Source organism: Gavialis gangeticus, unplaced genomic scaffold (genome assembly GCF_001723915.1).
Source record: "Gavialis gangeticus isolate Ggan-Ray unplaced genomic scaffold, GavGan_comp1, whole genome shotgun sequence".
NCBI lineage: Eukaryota > Metazoa > Chordata > Crocodylia > Gavialidae > Gavialis > Gavialis gangeticus.
The window spans coordinates 63325850-63332536 of NW_017729031.1; the positions used below are offsets into that span (position 1 = coordinate 63325850).

At 39.8% G+C, this 6687-nt stretch overlaps 1 long non-coding RNA gene across 1 annotated transcript in view; it reads right to left on the minus strand.

Moving 5' to 3' along the window:
* Positions 1 to 2556: 2556 nt before the first annotated feature.
* LOC109301812 overlaps positions 2557 to 6687 on the minus strand; it is an 18774-nt gene continuing 14643 nt past the window's right edge. The window contains exons 2-3 of the long non-coding RNA XR_002098635.1: positions 2727 to 2733; positions 2557 to 2570 (exon numbers count right to left, since the gene is read on the minus strand). This is a non-coding gene — a long non-coding RNA (uncharacterized LOC109301812). The remainder of the gene's footprint in view (positions 2571 to 2726; positions 2734 to 6687) is intronic.

The following is a 6687-nucleotide window of genomic DNA, read 5'->3' on the forward strand; positions in this document are numbered from 1 at the left end:
AACCCTGATGGCTTTCTAAAATGGCTTACAGTCTAACCCTTCAGGTTACTACAATGTTTGAACATGCTCATGAAGACCCAAGTTAGAGTTTTGACCTAAACATTGTTTCAGTTGTAATGTCCTGTGCAGACCAATCCTACAGTCCCTACTATGGTGTTGGAATAGGGAATGCTAGGAAAATTCACACGCCCTTTAGTATACTGTACAACAAGAAATTAAAAACTAATTTAAGTATTTCAACTGATCTGTATTCATACCAGTACAAGATAGTTTTTAGTGCTAGTCAGTTATTAAACTTGTTAAATAATATTGTATATAGACATGCTATTAGCTTCTGTCTTGTTTTATGTAGGGCATTTTTTATGTGAGAGATGCTAAGTATTAAGGCATTCTAGGTGTTTAAACCAGGTTAATTTCTGTCATGTGGCCTCAAAATTTCCTCCTTGGTGGGTTAGCATAGCCATGCACAAGCCCTGGGATAAGAAAGCTAGCACAAATTCAGCTTAGCCATAAAACAACATGTACTTATCCAAGAAGAATGCACTGAGATGGAAAATAGCTTTTCTTTTGCAGAAACAAAAGTCATCAGCTTTTTGCTCAAAGTGTTTAATTTTCAGTTGAAAGTTTCCAGTTATCAGAAAAGAATTATTGGGTTTCAACTGACATGATTTAAACAAAAACCACAAAAAGGTCCAAAACAGACAGTTTGCAAAATATTTAACTAAAAATTCAGTTTTTTTATCAGTTTCTGGGGCTGCTGGCTCAGGTTTTCTCCCTCTCTGAGAGGAACAGCACACACGTGAGCTTATTTCTTGAGGTGCTTCCTTAGACAAGGATACTTCACTTCAGCGTGCTCTAAAGGGTGAGCACAGACACAACATATGAAAAGTTTCAAACTACAATGGGGTTTGAAACATTTAAAAAAAACAGTGTTTCAGATGCAGACAGACATACAGCCCCCTGTTATGCCTCCCAGCTGAAGCATTTCAAAATTGCTGTGGCCATGTGCACCAGCATCGTCTCCAGCCAGGGGCTGTGATGACCTGCAGCCCTGCTCCCCCCTTCCCTCACAGAGGGAGGAATAGAGTGGACCATCAATATCATTCAGGTTCCCCTTTTCCCCCCAGGTGGAGTTTTTTCATACCTTGGAGAGTTTTATCCCACTGGTACTTCTGTACACGGGCCTTTTGAAATGTTGCAAAGGCATTTCAAAGTAATTCAAAATGTTTCAAGCATTGGGCATTTATAGACGTGTTGTGGGAGGTGGGGGTGGGAAGCTTTAATTAGCACAGCTCTGACAGCCATGCTAATTAAAGCACCTGGAGCGTCATGTGTATCAGCATCCCCGTGGTCAAAAATGGTGGTGGGACACTTTGAACTAAAGCTCATTTAACAAGCTTTAGTTTAAAGCACCCCACCACCATCTTTTACTATAGGGACACTGATACATGTGACACTGGAGTCCTCTGGAGCATGGTAATTACCATGCTGCAGCAGACTCAGTTAACTGAGATGAGTAATTACAGAGTGTCGGAGCAGCCTCCCTGCATGTCTATAGGGGCTCATTATGTCTTTCCGCACCCATGGATGGTATCTAAGGCCTATGCAAAGAAACACCCACACCGCCTACTAGTATGGTAATTCTTTGTGTGTTTCAGCTTTCAGTAAAAAAGTAAAGCGTGAGGGAAAGGGCTGGTCAGGCAGGGCCTATGCTCTGAAAAACTGACTTCCGAGGCCCATGTTTTTGACTGTTTCAGACAGAAACATAACAACAGCTGCATACCCAGGGCAGCGGTGACTTTAGGCTGCTGGTGCCACCAGTATGATTAAGCTGCTGCAGCAGCATCTGTTATTTTTCAGCACCCCTTACTAGTTGGCACCTGGGGCTGCTGCCCCGGTCCTCCTGTATCAGTTATGTTACTGGTTCCAGGCTTTATTTATCTTCAGTCCATCCCTTTTCCTCTCTGATGTTTTTAGAAGGAAAAAAAATATATATATATCTGTAACCTTTTATCTACTTGTGTGGGTTTTTTTGCAGGAGAGGTGGGAGTAGGGGGGTGTTCTGGGGCTGCAACTGCCTCCTTCTTCAGTTTATACAGTGGCCAGCCCTGTTCCCAGGCTCTACCATTTAGGATCGTGAAGTAACAACTTAAATATTTAATAACAATAACAACATTGCAATTTTCAGCCTCAGGCATTTTCATGGATGTTGACCTTTCATTTTGATGTTTACTGATTTAGGCTTGCTTCTTCCATAAACAACTTTCATGCACAAGGAGAATATGAGGTGGCTGTGATTCTGAATGATATTTCCCCATCCTCTCTGTTCAGCATCCTGATTTACAACATGTACATGGTTTAGGTTTACCAGTCATTACAAGTTCAGTGATCACTTTTAGGCTTGTAACAAAGAGCAGCTCTAGTGACAGGGAGCAAGTAAATGTCACAGGGATTATATGTCACCGGAGGCATACTCATGAATTCAAATGGGAACACTTTCAGCATTGGTTTGTTTGTTCCACACCATAATAATTTCAGCCTCTGGTTGGTGATGTAACTTCTGAAAATGGCTTATCCTTAGAAGGACTTGACACTATGTCATAACACTTTCTACCCCTTGTCACTCAAGTCTTGTTCCTACACAGCACATTTGCCATCAGTTGATTCAAGAGGGAAGAGGGATGAATGAAATCTTTTCTATAGTGATTTTATTTCCCTTTGGTAACCATTCATCTGAGCTATGAGGATTTGGCAGGTTTCTCAGTGACAAGGTAGAAGCTATCTATGGAATTCAGTGTGGCAGGGGGGCAGGAGTACAGCCACTCCAGAATATGAAACCAGATTCAAAACCCAATGACCCTTTTCTGACGCTGGCAAAGTGGGGAGCGCACTCTTTTCTGAGCCCATCATAGAACTGTACATCATACTTCTCCCTCTGTACCATCTACCTAGGTCGGACATCTCTCCTTCTTTCTTGCCCATCCCTGGGTGCATCTATACATGCACATTTACTGTGAAGTAACTAAAATTACTGCGCAGTATGGGTATGTGTCTACACATGCATGCTCATACTGCACAGTAAATAGGGTGATTTATGCCGACTTGAGCAAAAATTTGATACCTACACCATGCAGTTATCAAATTTACACCCAATTAGTTACTGCACAGTAATGCACATGTAGACGCTTTACTACACAGTAACACACAGCATTAATGTGCTTTAGTGCCTGCACATATAGACACCAGCCTATTCCTGCTTACTGCACAGTAACTTACTGCACAGTCAATTTAAGCTGGTGTAAATGTGTGTGTAGACACATCCCCTATAAACAAGCACACATGTTCATGCGTGTTAAAGAGCAAACAAGGCCTGGCCATTCTTCTGCACTTTCCATCCTTATGCACATATCAAGCACAATCTAGCTCATGGTCAGTGCTGGTTGAGGGGAATAGGTTTTTTTCATATCAATGCACACAGACACAATCTGACTATTGGTATGGGACTAGCAGGGGAGAACACTTCTTATCTGTTCACGTTTTGTTGTTTATAGAGCTAAAACCAGAGTGGAGGTATCCAGAAACCTATATTGATGCAAGTCAGTGTTGTGTATATAATGTGCTCAGAAAGAGAAAGATTTTTTTTCTACACTTTGTAGGATAATAGAATGAGCATCATAGAATCTTTCACAAAAATATTTTTATTTTAAAAGAATCAAATTTACTAAAATCTGCAAGTGGTTTTTAAGAAATGCTACAGCTGAAACAAACTGCAAAGGGAATGGGATCAAGTTGTGTATAGGGTGCAGATAGAAAAGGGTTTATTGTCTAAATTATTTAATAAATATTTGAAGTTATCAGGCAGCTTTTATAAACTGAAGCAGCGGCAGCAGTAACAGCAGCAGCAGCAGTAGGGGGGAAGAACTAGCAAGTGTGGCCAAGGCAAAGGTGCCATTCAGATTATAAATCTAAATGAAAGGGGAAGTAGAAAGTACACAGTGCTGCAGCAAGAAAGCAATTTGTGCACCTGCTCTATGCAAAATATTTGGCAGCAAGAGCAGCAGCAAAATACGAATACAAAGCAAGGCTGGAATCTCCCCACTGAAAGGAGAGAAGGTATTTTAACGTGGAGTAAACACAAACACACTTAATTCGCAGTTAAGGCCCACATTTTGCTGTCCGATCAAAGGGTGCAATTCTCTTTGACTCTACTGAGAGCTGAAGAGATTTATAATTGATTTATGTGAGTGCAAAGGATGAAAGGGGAAAATTTTGCTTCACAAATTGGCAAACAATGGTCATGTCTACAAGTTAAATTAATTTCATGCAATAAACTCCAGCACAGTTCACACTGGAGTCTGTTGCTCCCAGGTACAGTGTTTACATGTGCACCCAGGATCACAGCACATCAAGCTGGGGAGGCACAGCTCCATCTGGCATAGGGCTGGGGGGGGAGGGGCGGGGGTCAGCCTACCAGCCCAGGTCTGGTCTTGCCCACCACAATGTGCTGCGGAAGGGCTAGCTGGGGCACAAGGGTTTAAATTTAGATTCATAGTCAGTGGGCAGCCCTGCACTGTAACATCCTTGTGGCCCAGCCAGCCCCAGTCACCATATACATGTCCATTCCAGAGGAGTAAATAACTCCACCCTAAAATAATACTTGTGTTGGGCAGTACTATTCAATGGTGGAGTTAATTAGCTCACTTCTGCCTAATAGCACTGCTCGTGTAGACAGTGACAGTTAGTTAGGCCACTCTGCAGTAAGTGTCTCGCGTAGATGCACCCAGTTTTAATATTTTACAAATTATTAGGAAATCTTCCATTGCATAACACTATTAATTTTACTTTCAGTGCTGTCATTTGGTTAACTTCTTTTTCTTTTCCCTCCCACGAAAAGAAATAATACCTATGTGTGCACATATGTAAATGCGTGTAAATATACATGTATTTTTAGTTCACTCTGTTCCTTCAGCTGTGCTTGGGTAACCTGTTAAGCTTCATTTCCTTGTGTCTGTATGATCATGGTAAAGGGACATTTGTAATGTGATAAAAGAGCTGTGAAATCTCACATTTGCTTGGATTAACGCACCAGCAAGGAGAATTTGGGGTTGTAAACATCATTTAAAATGAATACTGAGTGAGGCTCTTGACTTTTCCCCCTCAGAAATATCCATGTAAACTGCCTTTCAGTAGATGAGTATTTAGATGTTAAAACCATTTCCTTTTATACTCTGACTCCCTTTCAACCTTTCCATAAATCAAACAGATGCTCAAAAATATTATTTGTGTGATTTTCATGTTTTCATGAAGATAGACAATATTTGTAGCTTCTCACAGTTCATCAGCAATTAATGTGAAATACCATTAGGAAGCCAAAGAAAATATCATAATCATAATATGGGGTAAAAACAGTTATCCATTGTTTTTTAAGCCAACCAGTATGATCAGGTCCACAGTTTGTGTAAATCAGTACTGGCCCTTATTATTTTTACATTAAATAATTTTAAAATCGTTTCTGAGTTAACATTATCTTTGAAATATAGTGATTTATTAACCCATCTACAGGGTTGACCTGCGGGAAGCAGTGTCTACTATAATACTAGAAACAAGGGAACAAAATGAGTGACCAAAACCTGGAAGTGAATTATTAAATAGAATTTCTTTAACAAGAACTGCTTTTTTTATCTCCCAATATACTGATCTTATGTCCCAATTCAGTAATTCAACACATACCTCTGAGCATGTAAATAAATAGCTCCAGTGGTTTTAAAGGGACTATTCATGTGTTTAATCACCTTGCTGAACTGGAGCATATATTGTTTGTTATTTATAGTCTAAGTTAATAAAGTAGATTAATTTTAACAAGAGGAACTTGTTAACTTCTTTTCTGGTTTCAACCTTGCATCCACTTAAATTAAATAAAGTATGGACACAGATTGTAGATATTAAGCTTTCATATAAGTGGGATTTACAAGGAGCTCATTATTGCAATGTTTGATTCCTAGGGAGTCAGTGTTAAACATCAGCAAGAGGAGAGTAAGACTTCCAAAACCAGCTTACACAAAACAACTATAGAAAGTGTCTTCTGTTGGTGGCTGAAGTTCAATAAAAGGTCAAATGGTTAGGAGAAAAAAAATGATTATGACATTCTTCATTTCTTCCCCAAACCCACTACTGACATTAGGATGAGACATCAGTTTGATAAGCAATGAAACAACTCAAAATATTTTCAGTTAAACTATTACTGATAGGTTTCAGAATTAACAGTTCATTGCACTTAATGAGACAGTTTGCATACGTTGCAGAGTTATGATTTCTGGCTGCCTGTAGACATCATTGGGTCTGCTTGTATTTGACTGACATCTGGAAGTTATTCTTCAAATAAAAACTCAAGTATTAGGAATGGATGTAGGAATTGTAGTGCTTAGCATTGCAATGCCTAATGAGAAGCATCTGCTGCCAGTGCAGAATTTACTGTTCTGAGTTAGGGGCTTATGTTCCCTAGACAGTGCCTGGTAAGAATCATTTTATCCAACAACTGTTTAATACAAAGTGAAAAAACGGTCCTTGGAGCAGAGATTAGAGCCCAGGTCTCCTCTATTCCAGGTGAACACCTGTAATGCCTGGGCTAAAGGCATACTCCTTCTCTTCAGTCTCATTAATCTTGTATTCTTTTTTTTTTTTTTTTTT